The following is a 20,080-nucleotide window of genomic DNA, read 5'->3' on the forward strand; positions in this document are numbered from 1 at the left end:
AATGTCTAGAGTACATCTTATGATTGAAAGTGAAGTTCTTGACTTACCAATAAGTAAATGTGATAGTGAACTATTTAACAGCCAGAAAGCAATATTTGTCACCAGATGGCATTGTATTATATGTACATATATATTTAAAATATTAGCACTAGATCCAAACTGACTTCTCAAATCAAAACAAATTTTTTTAACAGAAAAAAGTTTGATAATATTACCTCTGCTATATGTCATGGCTTTAAAAATTAAAAATATGGTTTAATGGAAAAATCAAACAATAATATAACGAAGTTTTACTCTAAAAACCATTGTGATATCTTAAACAACTATTCTGATATAACGTAGGCAGAAATGATTCTGAATGTCTTGATAACAATTAGAAGCAAGCACTGATACGTGCAGAAATTTGGACTGAAGCCATTTGGTTAAGATGAGACTACACTTCCCAGAATGCAACCCCATTACTGGAGACTGGAACGAGGAACTACAGAAGCAAGACATTCAATCTCTGAGGTCAGAACTCTACTCTGTTGGTTAAATGACAGACATGGACACCACTGCATTCCCTTTCATTTTTACATTACTTTGGTCTATGTCCAGTTGTTTTTTCCAAAGGAGGAAACAACTAACAATCAAGGATCCTTGACCCAATATGAAATGCAGGAGAGGACAGTCAGTACTCTAAAAATATTTCATGGATGACCAACATACGTTTCATACATAGCTATAACAATGTAGTAAAATAAAGTCCCCTCTCACAAAGTAACTGCACATATTAATAAAGTTTTATTATTTTCCAGAATTATGTACCTTTTTGAATGTAGCAATTGTCACATTTTAAAACTACAAATATATTTACATTTTAAGTATTACACATGGCTAGGCAATGAGTGATATCTAGAGATGCTTAAAGAAGTTGAACCCCAACATTTAAAGAATATAGCCAATTAGAACATCCAACTCTGCACTGTAGCACTTCGTCCCACTGTTCATCAATTTGCTCAAGCGAGCACCAGTAATATCTCCATTGTGAGACTTGTTACTATTTGGCATATCGAATATGCCACCTTGCCAGCCTCCGCCGTGTGGGCGGGATACTCTGTACCTTGCCCGGGCTCTCCGTGAAAGAGGGAGGAATCGAACCCAGGTTGGCCGCATGCAAGGCAAACGCCCTACCCACTGTGTTATTGCTCCAAGGTCATTCAACTCCTTCTATCATCAGGTAGGATCCAACACTACCACTTATTAAATTTCATTTACTAAAATGGTTAACAGTCTTGTTTATTCAGCTCGAAAGCTATAAGAACATAAACCATGCATATTTGGCAATCACTGAGATGACACTCTAGTCTTACTTCTTCAGTACTGGTAAGTAGAGCTGATGCTGAAATTCACAAGAGGAGAACAGGCTCAGCAATTGCTGATGAGTTAAGAAGTGAGCTTCATGTTAGTTTCAGCCTAATTTATTCCCTTAGCATCCGAGTTCTACCACAAGTACATACATAACCCCAACGAAAATAAATATAATTACTAGTCCACTTTTGTAGCCAGAGCAATAGTACAGCAGGCACGGCATTTGCCTTGTGTGCAGTCTACCCAGATTCGGTATCCAAGCACTGCCAAGAGTGATTCCTGAGTGCAGAAACAGGAGTAACTCCTGAACATAACCAGGTGTGACCCCCAAAAAACGATAAAAGATAATGATGTCTTCTTCCCCATTATTTCTTTTGTTTGCCTGAATGGTAGTGCCATTCAGTTGTCCTCAAGTATAAATGGGTTCTTCCCCAAAGGTAATTCTCAATGACTAATCTCTAATATTAAACTTCCAGCAAAGTCATATTGCTCTGGGCCTATAGAATAACATGCTATTTTTCTGTGTGTGTGGCCAGTGCTTTCGGAGGACACTCAACATTCTACATCTGTGTTTCCCACAGGTACTTAAATATTGCTTCCTAGGGAGTGCTGGGAATGGGGGAGGGGAAGACAGCATTAGCTCTGGGTATGACTGTAGGTTGTCTGTTCAATTAAAGAAGGTAGTAGTTTAATTTCTGAAATGGGGACAAAAGGCCAAATCAATTAAGGTACTTCTGTTCAAGTCCTTTATAGCTCCCACCATTCCTATGAGATGGATCCCGGTGTTGACATGTACAAGATGGATATCCCATGAAGGTTTAGAGACTGAGTAGCTTTTCCCCAGGATAAATAAACACCTATTATATGTCAAAAACAAGAACTGAGATTGCTGTTCAAGCTCATGTTCTCCCTTGAACACGTATCTAGCTTGCTAATCTCCATGTTTCTTTTGCTTGTCTGTATCTCCGGAGAAGCCTGCAAGTACTTCTCTCTCTCTCTCTCTCTCTCTCTCTCTCTCTCTCTTCCTCCCTCTTCACATCTTTCTAAATAAGTTTCAATAAAAGCTATCTTGCTTCACCAAAGGAAAAAAAATTAAACCAAATAACTGAATCTGGTCTGGGTCTAACTGCAGAATCCAAGTTCCCAGCAGATCAGACATCTTGAGAATAATGCCTGACTTGTCTTAATATCTGCCTAACACTTGCGATTTACTTATATTTAGTATGTGTCAACAGTTATCTGTCGACTAAATATACTCTGAGTGAGAAAGTTAAACTGAGGCGTTACTTGATATCAAAGAATTGTTCCTCCTCCAATTTAAGGTAGAGGACACATAACAGAAACTACAAAGTTTCACAAAAGTTAACCCCAGTGCAGCCAAGAAAAAAGTATAAAATCCTAACAGACTAATTTATAATCACTATATGGCAGACCTATCCCATATCAGGCCCTGAAATTCCATCTGTACTACAGAACAGCCTTAAAGTTATATACCTTCAGATACTACATTCTTGTGACTCTACTGGGCTTTTTCCCAAATGAATTCCAGGTCTCTGCCCCTGGCCAAAACAAGCTATGTTCTCAGTTATGAAAATTAGAGAACTAACATGTAAGTATCAAATTCTACATCAAATAGGATACTTTAGTGCAAGCCCCCACAGAGATTTCACACTTGGGTTATGTTCCTCTAGCTGCACCAAGTGCTTGTGAGTTTCACCCTATGAAAACATGGTATATTAGTCTGCTCTCTTGTCTAACAAGAATCCTCTATTTGACAGCTCTTCAGTGCACAGCAGACTGTTCAAACATACCGAAACGCCTACTACCAAGCACCTTGGGAATATAACTGCTACCCGTCTGGACTAAACTGTGTGCACCAGAAGTTCACAGTATTCACTTTCATGGTAGAACCCTGAAAGGAACCTCCTAAGCTATTCATGATTGCATTTTCTACCTTCCTTCTCAGCAATTCCCTGGAGCCAGATCTTTCAGTTAAGATCATTCAACTTCCATTCCCTGGCTCGTACAGAGCTCTACTCTCAAGCCTCCATGCCTCCTCCCCACATCCCCTTCATAAAGACATCAGTCATTTCCCTTGGGGGCCCAAAATCTAGTCCTTTTGTGTCCAATTCTTCCTCCTAATCTTTTGGGACTCCATTTCCTAACCCTTTTGGTGTTCTCTTCCAGAGACATCTTCTTAGGCCACTCCTGTTCTGTTTAGCATGAGTTCTCTTATTCCTTGCTAGAAATCATTTTCTACAACTCTGCCAAGTGTCACCCACTCACCTGACTCAGCAAGAGTCACATAAATTGCATACTTTAAAAATATCTTTGCTCTATCTCGAGCTTTGTTCTTTCCTTTATGTTTGAATAAACAAGGAGGCACAAATAGTTGATTAGTTTAAGTTCCTGACTTAGGTAAGAAAATGTCTGGTCTTTGTATGACTTTTACAATGAGAAAACTTTCACTGCAGTCATTAACCAGTTGCTGTTAAATTTATGCTTCACAACAAGAGAAGGGCCTTGAAATAAAGCAAATGAGACTGTGCATTTAATGATCACCAAGATATTAAAACATTTAAATGAAATGTCCAATTTTGTCCACCTTACAGGAAAATATATATATGTACGTATATGTGTGTATATATATACATATATATATATATTCTAGAAAGAAAAACTATCCCTTCGTAACCTAACATTATTTGCCTTCTGGTGGAAGATTTTAGGGTATTTACAGTTCATCTCACTTGTTCTTTGTTTTCTTCATTACTTTGGGTCACTTTAGGTAACATGAACCACTCTAATGGAATGAAGAACCACTTATTTTTTTCCAAGCATGCACTATAAAAGTGAACCTGGCTTTCCATAGTCCACTATTTCCAAAATGGGCTTGATAAAAGTCAACGCAAACTTTAATCTTTGGATATCTTTAGCAATTGGTCACAGAAGACAGATGAAATCAAAAAACTCACTGATGTTCTCATGCTTTTAAAGCCAAACACTAGATGTAGGATAAGCATAGCCTTCAAACAGCACCAAAGTCACTGATTTTCTTACCTGTAGGTCTTGAGTTCTAGAAATAACCACTCTAGAAATGGTTTCTTTCTTAAAGCTCTACCAGGATCAGCTACTCAAACCACCAATCATAACCACTGCAAGGACCAGAGCCATAGCACAACAGATAGAGTGCTCCCCTTGCATGTAACGGATCCGGGTTAAATCTCTTGCATCTCAAATGGTCTCCAGAGCCCACCAAGAATGATCCCTATTCATAGAGCCAAGAGTAAGTCCTAAGCACTGCTGGGTACAACCCCCAAACAGACAAAATCCTAATCATTGCTTAGATCATTTTAGAAAAATGTTTAAATTTTTAAAAATATTTTTCATTTAAAAAAACTCTGGCATAGGCTAAGGAGTCAAAAATTCAGAGAAATGTTTATAATGGCTAAAAAGAAATCTTAGCACAGCAAATCTCAAATTGTGGCTTTTGGTTTCAAATACTGTACACAGATTACTTGAGTATTTTTTGTAATATCCTTAAAAGCAGTTACATATTTTCCATTATATTTATCTGCAATGGGGACTAAAAAAAATTCAGTCAAAATAAAACATTTTCCTTCAGAGCTCTACGCTGAAATGCTATTTAGTTCTTCTGTTATCTACCTTAGATAAATATTAAGCTAGACAAATATACCAGACAACACTAAATAACTAAATATTTAAATAACTATATACGTAACAATGAATTCTAACTTTCCACTTTGGCAACTGTTTGAATTTGTTCTTTAAAAGCTCAAATACAAATGAAAAGACTGATGGCATGCAGTGTCTAGTACCTTTTCTGAGTTCTAGGAAAATCTTTGAAATTACTTCTTTTTCATTATGTTTAAAACATAGGTATCGGGTCCCTTTAGAACAAGAAAGACAAAATGATATCTTGAACTTAAGGGCCACACACAAAAATGATCCTGTTAAGAGCCTGGTGACAGGGTGACCAGGATTTGAATCCTGGCTCAGTTACATACTAGCTGTATGACTATGCACAAGCTACCCTAAGCTCCGAAATCCTTTTACTTCAGAGTAGAATGAGAAGAAGAATACGTCCACAGAGTTGTGGAGGCGGAATGAATCAACGAGGCACTAGCCAACCATGTAGCACCTGCCATAAGGCAAATGTGAACTCCTCTCTTCTACCCAACCCTGACCTTCCATTTCCTGACATAAAACTAATATGACAGCTCTTGTACTGGTCATGGAACAGTTATGTTCTTGGGAAAACACTGTTTAAATCTTAACTATGAGTACCGAAGGAAATTCTGACATGTGATACAAAGTGGATCAACCATGCACACATTATGCTGAGTTAAATAAGTCACACTCAGAAGGACAAGTGTATGGCTCCACTAATATGAAGCCCCCAGAGCAAGAGGAAATCCTATAAACAGCAAAGAAAAACATATGGTTATGGGGCTGGGAAAAGAGGAAAGGAGACGGGGAGGGCCCCGGTGAGCTAGCACTTAGAGGTAAGTACACAATTTCAAGTGGGAAAGCTGTAATGATTTGAGAGCTGGATGGAGGATGACAGGTTGTATAACAACATGAATATGTAAGCCAACTGAACAATACGCTTCGAAAATGGTTAAAATGGGGGAAATGAAATGAAATGTAAATTTTTCTTTGATTTTACCATGCCAAAATTGTTTTAGAAACTCAACAGGTTTTGCTATTTTAAAGAATAAAGTCTTTTGAATAAGACAAAAGATTTTAATTAGTAAAGTAATCACGTTGAGTTTACTTGTTCCAGCTCCCAGGCTAGAGAGCTCAATGGGAGAAAAAAAATCAGAAATTCTTAGCATCTGGTAGAATAACTTGCCATACCCATGCTGCTGGGTGATATGCCACTACTTGCCCCTCACGGGCTCTCCTCAAGTCCTACAATGCTTACCGCAAGCAGCTACCATTTCCCTCAAGCCCTCTAAGCAAATCCTTTCTGTCACTGCCTACAACCGATTTGCCAGACAATCCTCCAAGGTAAGTCCGCTAAAGTTTCTTCAGCTCTTCAAACCTCTCTCTCTTCACAAGCATTGGCAACCCCATTTCTCAGCCTCCGAAGAAGCTATGTACACATTTTTACCCTTATATTTCTGGATCCAACCTCTTTCCATCTTCTTTGGGAGCTTGCTATTTCTTTCATCTCTTGTCTTAACTTCTAAAAATTTAAGTATGGCTTATGATGATTAGCTGGATAAACTGAAATAACCAGCATTTTTTCCTCTACAGTTTCAGAAGTTGGAGGTTTGAGATCAAAGAACCGCCAGGCACCTAAGAGGACAGGCTTTCAGGTCATAGATGGCTGTCTTTAGGCTATAAACTTACATGGCAGAAGGGAAGAAGATCTCGCCAGCATACAAGCAAGAAAGAGGGGTGGAATGCTACCAAGAAGAAGCATCAGCTGTGAATGAACCAGGTGCCAAAAGTGTGCTGCCTCCTTGAAGGTCAAGTTCCTTCACTGTAAAATAGTTATCTTGAACAGAATTCAGACCACAACAATGAGCTTACATGACCCTATACTAAAATAAAAATCTTCTCCCCAGTCTGCTCTACAGAGACACTAGAGCTTATTTCCTATTTAAAATTGTTTGGGAAACAAAGGTAGCTTCTCCTCACCATCTTCACTCATTACTATCCATGTCATTTTAACTGCTGGCATGGAGTTTCTAATCCCATTATTAAGCTTTTGTCAGCAAGACTCACTGACTTGGTCCACTTCAATGGCCTCCTTTTACTTCTTGCCCCAACTTGACCTCTTGGTGGCATCTGATATTACCTACTTCCCTTTTTAGATTTGTTCTGAGACAGTTTCCTTTCATGACTATGCTCTGTAAATATTAGGAGTGTCCCAAGAGTCCTTGGCCTCAATTTGCACCAAAAGAACTGGTTCTGCTTTTCCTATCGGCCCCATGTACACATGATGTGACCTTATCATATTCTACACTTTGAAGTCACATTTCCAATTATCAGCTAGCTGTCTCCATTTTTATGCTCCATTCTCAATTGCCCAATGTTCCCATTCTACTCTCTTATCCCATGGCCAGAGGTTTGAAACATCTGTACCCTCTTTTACCTTTCTTCTCTCTTTCAGCTACTCCATGTAGCTAGTGTCAGAAAGACTATCAAAATCCTTGCCCATCAAAATTATATTCTCACCTACATCTCCATCATCAGTGCCTTTATTCAGGCCCTCCAGCTCACTCACATGGATTGACTAGGTAAGAATCCAGCCCATTTTGTTTTTTCCCTTCATGTCTATTTTGCATCCACGACCAGGTGCTTTTCTAAAAAAGTGTACATGCCCTTCTGCTGAATTTAAAACCTTCAAATTCTCCCGAGAGTCAACAAAGACCAGTTATTCGACTTAATAAACAAGCACCTTCCAACCTCATTTTCCTCCATGTTCCCACTCCCCAACTCCCATCAACCTCAGTTTTTTTTTCTCAACTTCTCCAAATATGACCCTTGGATCTCTTCAGTTTGCTGTGCACGTTTTATTTTTAATTACATACTCTGTAAGACCCAATTCAAATGTCAGTCCTCCCAGACCTCTCCAGGTTGGATTAATGTCACATCAAGAGAATGGACATGAGCCTCTTACGACCTCTGTTTCTTGCTCTCCACCCATCAGTGAAACCTATTCTGTGGAGCATCTCAACATCAGGAACTTGGCCTTGTTCATTTTCACGCCACCATAGAGTCCTTAAAAACATACACAATCTCTCTCCAGTTGAAAACCTCAAAGCTCAATGACTTCACTGTCATGCTGGTAGACCCTGGTGAGAACCTACTACCGAGAAAGCGTGCGAGAAAGCATTCACTCAAGCATTCAACTAACCAGGAGTGTATGTGGGCATGTGTGGACGGGACGACTACATCCCCTCTCATGAGGGAGCTCACAATCTAGGAGGGAAAACAAAGACAGAGACCTCAGACAACACACTGGAGGAGTCCAGTGACCCAGAGATTCTGGAGCATGGAAGGGGGGGAACAAAGTGAAACACTGAGAATGGGAGAGGCCATCAAGGAAGCTTCCAGGACTGCCTGTCCCCAAACTGATGCTGAGCAAGCACAAGGGAAGAAAAAAGGGATAGGATGGGACAAGAGGAACAGGAAGATGAAACCTATCAATTAACCATGTTGTCATTTGCCCAAATACAAGCTGAAAAGGGTTAGAACCTAATTCCTATAAATATTTCCAGTTCCTCGATCATGTAAACAACACAACCTACAATCTGAAACATACTTCACTCCCTTTTTGTCTCCCACTCACTCCACTGACCCACACTGAGAAAGCTACCAGCAAGTGGATGCACAGTGTTGGGACACTTTGGGGGTCTGACTTCCTTTAGGTTTCTCCTCCCTACTGCCTGACTAGCTGCCCTCAAGGGGGTAGTTGCTCAGGTTTCCTTCACCCCTGCCCTTCCTCCTCACCATGCCCTGACCCCTTCTCTTTTCCAGCTCATCTTCCATGCAGACTGCAGAACTAGGCTGCATCATTTCATGTTGCTCTATTTATCTAAAGATGATGTTACTGAGAACAATCATTACTTTTTTTGCTAAATAGAACTCAATAAGGACTGTTTATTTTTCATGGCATAAAGTATCTGCCTAATTTAGAACCAAGTTATGACTCCTATTGTATTAGTTTAAGCCTTTAGTGTACCCAAAATTTTTCTTTAAAAAAAAAGAACATTAGAAGGAAAAACATTAATAATCATTTTACTACAGAGATAGGAAAACTCATTAAATGTCTAACTTTGTCAGTGTTTCATTTCATTGGATCCGTTAAGTATCAAATAATTTCTTCCATAAATCCTACAATGTACTATATAATACATATAAAATGATTGATAAGTACTTTCATATCTTTGCTCCATTTTATTGATAAGTATTTCATTAAATTGAAAGCTGGTTATACAAATGCATAAGAGAATACAAAATTATCTTTTAATGCATCTCAGTTACTCTTTTAATATTTACCATGTATTAACTGTATCCCTGAAAGTTTGATTAATAAAACATGTGACTGACAGACTCATAGTTGAAGCTGGGAGGAGAGGAGTAGAAAAGAGGTGATACCTATCTGGACCCAAAATCCTAAGTCACACTAAGCAGGGGAAATGAAAATGAACTGAAGGCAGTAGGGGAAAAGAATGAGAGTTAAAAGCAGGAAGGAGACACACATACAAAGAGAGAGAGAAAGGGAATACTAAAGTTAGTTTACTTCACTTACAGTTCAAAGATTGTCTGAAATACAGGTGGTAAAAACTCGGCTTCATCCTTCAACTGAAGAACTGAGTCAAGGTTCCATTCCAGGGAGGTTTGGAGGTGCTAAAAGGAGGAAAGAAGGCTGTCAGATCTCAAAATCCAAGAGATGAAGGCATGCCAGCCACTCATCCTCCCACCTCAAGCACTTTTTAAAAAGTTAATCATCAAATTAAGTGTTATAATCCAATTTCCCAAACTGCTCTACTCCACTTTAAACTGCTGTCACCTCTAATCATCTTACAGGCAAGTGCATTTTTCAAACATCATTCTCTTCCGATTCTGCAAACCTGAAGCTCTTGATCATTGCCCCTCACCTTTTTTGTATTCATTGACAGCTGGTTATTCTTCTCACTTAACACTACAGATCTAGAGCCTCTGCCCAATCACATCCAAGCCATGGCTCACTGCAAAGACATTGATCCTCAGTGCTTGGTCCTCTGCATTCTCAAGAACTTGTACACTATTTTTTGAATGAGAAATATCTCTCTTAGCTAGACATTTTAATAAGAACCTTGGTCCTAGAGTTTTAAGTACTTAGGAATTAACCACTTTAAATATCTAAAACCAGAAGAGCTAAAAAAAAGAAGACTCATATCTTCTCTCAATTTGTCTCTCCAGTTATTAAAAACCTAATCATTTTCCATTTTTTCATGCCTGTTTTCCTCTCTTCTAATCATTCTGCTGTTACCTTCTCATCACTTCTGTCCTATATCTTCTCTCTCAGCCAACTTTACCCATCACTATACAACTTAACTACTTCATGGAATCTGCCTCCTGTTTTTCTCTTACTTTATCTTTGACACTGCAACCATATCTTCCTCTAGACAAGGTGATTTCTCCTTTTCATAATAGTATCACCCCTCCTCTAAATACAGAGTGTGTGTGGACTTTCAAATATGTTCCCAGAATCCTTAAAAAGTGTGACCTAAGGCTTCATCCCTGGCATGTGCAATACTTGATTCTGAGGAACAGGGTATGGCAAGACCACACCCTGCTCCCAAATTCTCTCTGACTTATAAAAATTGAGAGATATTTAATTGGTGTTCTAAGTTGCTAGATGTGGGGGTAATTAGCTAAATGACAATAGACTACTAATTCGGAGGGTTCTGTACTGCCAAATGGACTAAATCCAAATTATTTGGGCACTCAAGGTCTTCCACTAACTGCCCTTACTTTATCTCTGAATACAAACACAGCACTCCAGTCTGACGCTAGATATTTGACTGACCTCACATGACATGTTCCAGTTCTGCCTCTACTTTAGTCTACGTTGTTCTCATATGAAATGTCCCTTGATGCTCTAGACTAGACTCAAAACTTTACAACCAATTCAAAATATAGCTAACTAAAGAAATGACTTATTTTTAGTTTTTATATTTAACTAGACATTGATCTGATTTTGAACATTAATATTCCCATGTTAATGGCCACATAGATACAATTTTTGTTTAGATTCATTTTCATGTAGTTATTTTAAAAACTTTTGCAATGCAGGGAGCAGGAGAAACAGTCCATCACGTAGGAGTTTATTCTGCATGCAGTCAACTCAAGTTCAATTCCCAGCACCATATATGGTTCATTGAGCCCCATCAGTAATGATCCCTGATCACAGAGTCAGATGGAGACCCTGAGTACTGCCAGGTAAGTCCAAAAACCAAAAATTTACGTTCTAATTGCCTTACAAATATGTGCATAAAGTTTGCATGACTTTTTAAATGTGTCAAATAGCCTACAAAAATAATCTGGTAAAGTACACTTTTAAAATACACTTTAAATATGCCTTTAAATAAGCAATTCCATGTCCAAGAATCAGTTTTACGGACATAATAATATAAATAAACAAAAACTTAGGCATAAGGCTATTCTCCACAGCACTGTTTATAAAAAGGGAACATCCAAGGCAATCTAGAGTAAAATTAAATTAGGGTTCAACAGACTAACATAAATTAATAGGAAAGGTCTCTTGTATAATCCTACTCCTGGCTCAAAATCAAAAAGAATGAGGGGCCAGAGTAATAGTAAAGTTTGTAGAGTGTCTGCCTTGCACATGGCTGACCCGGGTTTAATCCCCAGCAACCCACATGGTCCCCTGTGCAATGCTAGGGGTAGTTCCCTAGTTCGGGAGCCAAGAGTAACCCTAAGCATTGCTGGGTGTGACCCAAAAACCAAAACAAAAAAATCAGTAAGAATGAAAGAACAAACTGAGACTGAGCAATCAATTAAATAGTGTGTGTTGTTGTTGTGTATGTGTGTGTGTTGGGGGTGGAGGTTATTCCCAGATGAAATCAGTATTTCTGGAGTAGTGCTCAAGGGCTGGTGATGCTCATGGGACCATTTGTGGTGCGGGCACTAAACTGGAGTAAGCCTTGTGTGTGCACAGCAAATGCTTTAAACCCTATTCCAACTCTCCAGCTCTAAACAATTTAACTGCATGGCACACACAAAAATATAGTAATTCACAACATATGAAATTAGGTAAGATAGTTGCATTATGTAATAAAGGACTAGTATCAATAAAAAAAAATCTTATAAATTGAGGAAAGTAACCAGACACAGAAAAGGACAAAATATGTGAATACACACAGGTACACATTTATATATATATATATACTAGACATATGAAAACAACCAATTTCATTCATAAATAAAATACAATTTAAAACTTCACTGTGGTATTATTTCACAACTATCAAGTTGGCAAGAATTAAACAGACGGGGGACTAGAGTAATCAGTCCAGCAGGTAGGGTGCTTGCTTTGCATTTGGTCTACCTCAGTTCAGTACCCAGCATCCTATACAGCACCCTGTGCGCCACCAGGAGCAATTCCTGACTGCAGAACCAGGAGTAAGCCCTGAGCACCACTGGTTGGGTGTCAGGAAAAAAAAAGTGGGAAAAAAAGAAAAAGAAGACGACTTAAACAAGGAAGGTCTTAGCCCAGCTCTGGAGATGGAGCCCTCTCGTTCGTGCAGAACTGGCTGCTTCCAGGACCAAGGTAAAAAAGTTGACAAGGCGGCTCATTCTGTGCCAGGGACAAAGTGGGTGGTGTGCCAAAAGGACAGAGAAGTCAGCCTGAAGGGGCTCTTGACAATTCAATGGATCAAAATCACTGTCACTGTCATCCTGTTGCTCATCGATTTGCTTGAGCGGGCACCAGTAATGTCTCCATTTTGAGACTTCTTGTTACTGCTTTTGGCATATCAAATACGCCACGGGTAGCTTGCCAGGCTCTGCCATGCGGGCAAGATACTCTCGGTAGCTTGCCAGGCTCTCCTAGAGGGACGGAGGAATTGAACCCAGGTCGGCCGCGTGCAAGGCAAACAAACACCCTACCCACTGTGCTACTGCTCCAGCCCAGTTTTATATAAGAACTTATTAGTTTTGTGGTTGGGTTTGGGGCCACATCCGACAGTCCTCAGGACTTACTCCAGGTTCTGTGCTCAGGGATGGATCAAAATAACGATAATAAAGGCTAAAGGAACTTGGTGGCAACTTGAGCATCAAAATAGTGATACTAAGACCGAAGAAAGACTGAGTCTACACTGATATAGGTTGATTAAAGATGAAATAATATTGTTCCTATAAAAATCAACTAACAAAAAGGACCGTTACCTCTTTGAGTATATTTAAAGTATTAGCGAGCATATTAAAAATCTCCATCATTGCCACTGGAGAGACATCAGTAATAATAATGACTTAGGAATCAGGAGTACAGTCAGGAGTAAACCCTGAGCAATGCCAGGTGTGGCCCCTCACCCCCACTGCCCAAACAAAAACAAACAAACAGAAATGACGACTTGGGCAAAAATCACCCACGAGTTCTCAAACCTAGAACAAAAAGTTTGGGGTATATCCACAAGATAGTTACTCTCTGAAATGAGAGAAAGAGTAACTTTACACTGGGCTAACCTGGCTGACCAGGCTCTAAGCAACTGATCAAAGTTAATCTCAGTAACAGTGGGTCAAACAGACGTCAGGTGCCTCTGACTGGGATGCACTAAGAACACAATGTCCCTTGGGTAGCATTCCTGCCAGAAATGCAAAACCTAAATCTAATCTTGAGAAAACTTCAAACAAAATGAAGGACAGTCTATGTAATAATTGGCTAGGACTCTTCAAAAATGTCAGTGCCACAAAACACCAGAGACAAGAAACCATTCCGGACCGAAGGAGACCAGATGTTAGGTATGATTCAGGGTTTTCTTACAATAAAGACATTTGGGGGATAATTGACGGAAACTGACTAAGATCTGTACTAGGATAACTATCATTGTATCAGGGTTATTTCCTGATTTTGAAAAAGAATTAATTTAATAAATGAGGGGAAGAGAAAGTACTGGCAAAGAATGTATAACCTGAATCTAATGATGCAAACAAACATCAAACAGAAATTAACTTTCTTTTAATATAAAAGGACATGTTTCTATATTTTCCCAATGAAGTCAATTTTATAAAATTCAAAAACCGTGGCAGTACGAAAGGTTCAAGAATATTGAACAGATAGGATAATAACTAAATGTAATACAGTATCCTAAAGTGTTTTTCATACCACAGGCAGAAATGCTTTATAGAATTTTATTAGGCAAACTAGCAAAACCATGTTATGTATAGATTAGGTGAAAATTCATGAGCAGTAATAAACTTATTCCTAATTCTTAGGGGATTAGAGGTAAAAATGTAGGGGTAAAGTGCATAATATATATAAAATCTTCAAATGATTCATAAAAAATATATACACATATATAATAAAGAGGGCAAGAAAATACACGATCCTGAGGGCAAATGTTATTAACAGAGGAATCTACATAAAAACAATTACTTTTTGCAATACTCTTGGGGTTTTCACCAATCTTCTATTTTTGGTTTGGGGGCCACACCCAATTCAGGCATTACTCCTCTACTCTCAGGGACCACTCCTGGCAGGTCTTGGGGGTCCCATATGCAGTGCCAGAGATTGGCCACATGCAATGCAAGCGCTGTACTATCTCTCCAGCCCCAGGACTATATTTTAGGCCCATTTTGTCGGGCAAAAGAACCCCTGGAGTAAAAAGTCCACTATTAAATTATCATGCAGGGAAATAGCAACAGAAAATAAGCTATTCTTCCCCCATCTTATTTCCCAGGTCAACACTTATGATCCAAATCCCATCCTTTCAATAAGGTGCATGTCGCACGGCAAGCGAAAGTCACTGGGACATCCAATCGCCTGTTCAGCTGGGTCAGCTCGGTTCAGTCTTCCAACTCCCACCAATTCTGGAAGACCTGGTAAAAATAACATTTCTTCACCTGCAGGGTCACTGTCTGGATACCTGATCCAAGACAGACAAGCTCCTCTTCTATTGAAGCCTGCCTGAGGGATGGGTGGCCTCCCTCCCAGACAGCAATTTCACTCCTACTGTTGAAATGTTAACTTTCAGAGGCATCTATCAAGGGCAGACCATTTGTCTCCATTAGCCACAGGATGCCTAATGGACACTGGGAGCAATTCAGCACTCACTGATTAATAAATATTGGCCTTCAAGAGAAAAGGCACTAAGTAACAATCAATAACTTTGTGTTAATCGTACAAAGCCGGAAATAAACTGTGGCTGAGTTAACTCTAAAATTAATTTTAACTTTTCATGCAACATATATCAAAACACTGATAAACAGTAATTTTAAAAGATTTATGTCAAGCAAGTTCACCATATAACGAGGCAAAAATTATCCAAAGCAATAATAAAACTGCTATTAGATGGAAATTATTTATTAATGACAGATTTCTAGAGTATCTACTCAGCAAGATTTTCTTTCAAACTTCCTATAATCTCCAATGAAGTCCAAAAATCTGTCTTTAAAAAATATTTAACAGCCAGACTCTATTCCTCAATGTTCATGTCTTCTTGGCAGTCCTTTTTGGCACCATCATTTAAAATTCTTTACCATCAAAAGCAGCATGACTTTATACTCTGATTCCCATGCCATCCTCTGTACTTTTCTACCAAAACTGCAAAATCCTGTCTCTCATTCTCAAAAGCAGTAACAGTCCTTTTCTCTAAGAGACACAAATGCCTACTTCTTCCTCTGTGCTATTCTCTGTGAAATTCTCAGATTTTCAGAATATATGATGCCCACCAAAGACCTTCTTTCAATACTAGTAGTTCCTAAGGGGAGAAATCATTATGAACAATCCTTTCCATTAATGAACTCAAGGAGTAAATATCCATTCAAAAGAGAAAATAATAACGTTTCTCTATCTTCTTTGCTTCAGGTTTCATTCTCTAAATTCCTTTAGAATATTTGAGAGTGTTCTCCTGCATATCACAAATCTAATAATAGGATCAACCTAAGTCTGTTTTGGCCTATTTACCCTTTTATATGAATAAGTAACATATTCAAATAGTTCAAAATTCAAAGGGAACAAGGGACATGTCAGGGAATCATCTTCATGTTTTCCAGCTACCAAAATCCTTCTCTTGAAAGTAAAGATACCTCATGGAATGTTAGCATTCTCTGTCCTTCCTGAGGCACTGGACTTACCTACATGTACAAATGTTCATAATAAATTCACTGACATCTTCTGTAGAATGTATCTTTAAGAATACAGCACATCAGAATAAAATGGGATTCCTCCTTTTATGTAACTTCTTAAATGTTTCTGTGTCTCCAGTCTCTTGTCCCACCAACTCATTTACTATGCCTGAACCAGACCAGCCTTCCGACTTTCATGAAGTAAACCGGATGCACATATGACTCCCAATTTTAAATATTTGTTATTATGTCACAGCTAAGTTACTTGGGTGTCACTGTTGTATTGTGGTTTTACAGAAGGAAGTCTTCTTGAGACACTTCACGTTAAAATGTCATAATATCTGCCAATTTACACAAGTAGGTAAGCAAATACTACAAATATTCTTACCATGTTTTGTTCAAAATACAAACACACAGATCAGAGCATGTGGGAAAAATAACTCAATGTTGATGATGAACTAATTCATTCTGGGGACCAACATCCCAGTTGTGAGTATATAACTGCTTTACTAGTGAGTAATCTCCCTTTCCTTTCTCACAGTTTCTAAATAAAATTTATTTACATAGAAAGTTAATTCATCTAGAACAGTTTATCTGGCCTAAAGCCTCTTTTCCAGAAATAAAGACATCATTCAGCACCCATTCCCAGAAATCTACTCACTTCAACAATAGAAGTCTTCCCCAATTGCATCTGAGGTGACTACTGCCCCCTGGATTGTTACAATACCCCAGGCATCCATCTGATCAAGAGTATTTTTGTGCTCACAGCATTATTTTTCTAAAACTTTGAAATTTTCTCCCCAAAGAAAGTAGAGGCAGGCTTAGCTCAATTGGCAGAGTGGCAGGACACTTACCAAGTATGTGCATGGCCCTGATCTGATGACCCCCAGCACCACCAGCTTAAACTTAAGAGCATAGCCTCCCCACCCACTCCACTATGCTGAGCTCTGCTAAGCTCAGCATAGTGGAGGCAGGAGTTCTTGGCACCTATTTTGAAAAACAATATATATAAATATATATATTCAAATTAAAACTTGGGAAAGAAGACTCAAATACATCCAAAGGGTCTCCATCTCCCCTTATCAAACACGTGTTGTTTACCAACTGCCAAGCCTATGATCAAGGCATCACTACGGTATCCCTTGAACACTTCCCCTCAAATGAAATACCACTTATTAAGATGTTTCTAATTTGGGGCCTTCATCAAACCTCTCTTTGATCAACGGGACAACCCCACCTGCTTAGTCCTCCCTTCATGCCTATACCCTAGCTTCTTAAACTGTGGGGTCTCGAATGTAAAGCTCACAAAAAAATTTTTTACAATCATTGTATGATTTAGTATCAGCAAATGCATAATTTATCACTTTCATATACCTATAGACCAGGCTGAGGTCACCCCAAAATTTTTAGGGCAAAATGGATTGAGTGGGAAAGTTTTTTGTTTTGTTTTTTAGTTTTTGGGCCACTCCCGGGGGTGCTGACGGTTTACTCCTGGTTCTATGCTCAGAAGTCACTCCTGGTGGTGTTTCAGATTACAGAAATCAAACCCTGGCCAATTGCATGCAAGGCAAATGCCCCACTCTTGCTCCGGCCCGTGAGCAGTTAAGTTTTTAGCATCTAAAATGTTTTTAGGGGCCGGAGTGATAGCACAGCGGGTAGGGCGTTTGCCTTGCACGTGGCCGACCCGGGTTCAATCCCCGGCATCCCATATGGTCCCCCAAGCACCGCCAGGAGTAATTCCTGAGTGCAAAGCCAGGAGTAACCCCTAAGCATCGCTGGGTATGACCCAAAAAGCAAAAAAATAAAATAAAATAAAATAAAATAAAATAAATAAATAAATAAAATGTTTTTAGAATCCAAAATATTCTTGGGGGAAGTCAGACATTTAGTGCAGACCTCATCATTTCATGGCTGAAGTATTAGAAACCTACCTAGACAGTCAAGTTCCAGTCATTTTTTTCCTCTCCCATAACACTTGCTCAATGTCATGCACATGGCAGAGAGCTGCAAAAAATGGGTTACTTGCAACAACTCAGGGTGGCCAGGGCAGGCATCAACAGCCAGGCAATGGAGAAAGGGCTTGAAAGGTCACTTGTTCCACTCCTCTCAGAAAGGCAGTTCCCATCACTTTAGCCTTTCTCCAACCCTTCCGACTCGTCCTTCCAGAATGTCACAACAATCTATCTCTTCTCAGACACAAACCCATATTATCCTACTGAAAAGGGAAGAGTCATTGCCACAATTCCAAAGCAATTCTGTAAGTTAAGAGTGGGTGGGTAAATTTTCTATATTTGACATTCCCTCTCTAACCTGTTACCAACTGTGAATGACTTGAAAAATCTGCTGGCAACTATCTATTTAAGGAACAGGCCGAGTATGAGCCCTTCCACCAGCATAAAACAGGAAGACCTGCCTCAGAATGAGGGTTTGCTTTAATTAATCAAAGGGAGGCTAGAAGTACCTCAATACAGAAGCTGCCATCATCTTGTATGGCAACCACACAGGTGTCCAACAACATGACATTCTGGAAAAGCTGAGTCACTCACAAGGAAAAAATCACAAACGGTATCTACTAAGACATGGGAATGAAGTCTCCATGTCTACTGGAAATAAACTGAAAGTGTACAGATGGACAATACTTCATTTTTTTACCCAAGAATCCTCCAGAAAAGATCGAATAGGTAAAACAATTGTTTCTAATGACTAGTAATTGTTGCTAAGAACGTCTCTGCCCTTTTTACCTCTCAATTTCATAAATTAATTATCTATTCCCAAAAGCTGAGTGGTTACTGGGAAGTGAAGAGTTAACTATGCTCAACAATGCCACCAACAGTAAGTGTAAAATTATATAAATTGTCTCTCCTATCACAGAAGATCAAAATTAATTAGTCCTGATATACCTTATAGCTAGAATGTATTCTGCTTTTTAATAGAGATAGGACAAACAGTTGTAGAAGTCACACATACATTAGTCACACTTTTTATAAAAGAGAAAAACACTTTGTTAGAGTTTAAACAATTTGAAAAGGCTATTTTAACCAAAACATCTTAACCAAAAAGTTTTACCAAAAAAGTTTTTAAGTGTAAAGAATCCCCAAATTCCCATCACATTATGAGTACTTAAATTTTTGGAAAATAATCTTTAACACACAATTCAAACTTCGGTATCAAATTTATTTAAATGCCAATTTAAATATCCCAAATAGTTTAGGAGGTCATGTATTTCACATGTATTTTCCACTAGTATGTAGCATATAAATATTAAAGTCTTTAGAAATAATTTACACCAGCATGGAATTTTACAGACTATAGAAAACTTCAAGAGCAGAGATTCATACTCATTTTCGGCTCTGATTTGTCGTCAGTCAGGTTTTTTTAAAATATGCACAGTGATTATGATGTTACTAAGCTATCCACAATAGGAGTGAAGGAGCTGAGGGATGAGACAAGAAAAGAGGAAAGAAGAGCAGAACAGCAGGGTCTTTTTTTTCCAAGATGACAGGTGATAAAGAGATGAAGAGCAAAAAATGCAAAAGAGAATGAGACCAAACAAGAATGGTCTAAAACTGCTGATCAATGCCTCAGGGCTGAGGTATGCCAAATTCCCACAAAACTCCCCACACCTTTCAACATTTTGTTCGCTTGTTTTCTCTTATTTTCTTTTGGACAGAAAGTTTGTCCAGAGAGGACATGTTTACTTGTTCCTGCTCTGAGAACATTCTGCAAGCATTAGGAGGATGCCAATGAATGAAAACAGCCCAAAAGGAGCTCCAATCCCAAACACACTGGACTATTTACCTGAAACAGCTGATGCGACATGTTCCTGATGCACAATCTTCTGAGAGTTTGGAGCTCTTCCCTCCAATAGTACAGAGACCCAAAAAGATGTTTTAGCAAG

The 20,080-nt window shown here is 38.8% G+C and overlaps 1 long non-coding RNA gene across 1 annotated transcript in view; it reads right to left on the reverse strand.

Annotated features, from left to right (window-relative positions):
* LOC129406591 (uncharacterized) overlaps nucleotides 1-20,080 on the reverse strand; it is a 71,857-nt gene that overhangs the window by 41,470 nt on the left and 10,307 nt on the right. The window contains exon 2 of the long non-coding RNA XR_008631092.1: nucleotides 9,641-9,738. This is a non-coding gene — a long non-coding RNA (uncharacterized LOC129406591). The remainder of the gene's footprint in view (nucleotides 1-9,640; nucleotides 9,739-20,080) is intronic.

Source organism: Sorex araneus, chromosome 1 (genome assembly GCF_027595985.1).
Source record: "Sorex araneus isolate mSorAra2 chromosome 1, mSorAra2.pri, whole genome shotgun sequence".
Classification (NCBI taxonomy): domain Eukaryota; kingdom Metazoa; phylum Chordata; class Mammalia; order Eulipotyphla; family Soricidae; genus Sorex; species Sorex araneus.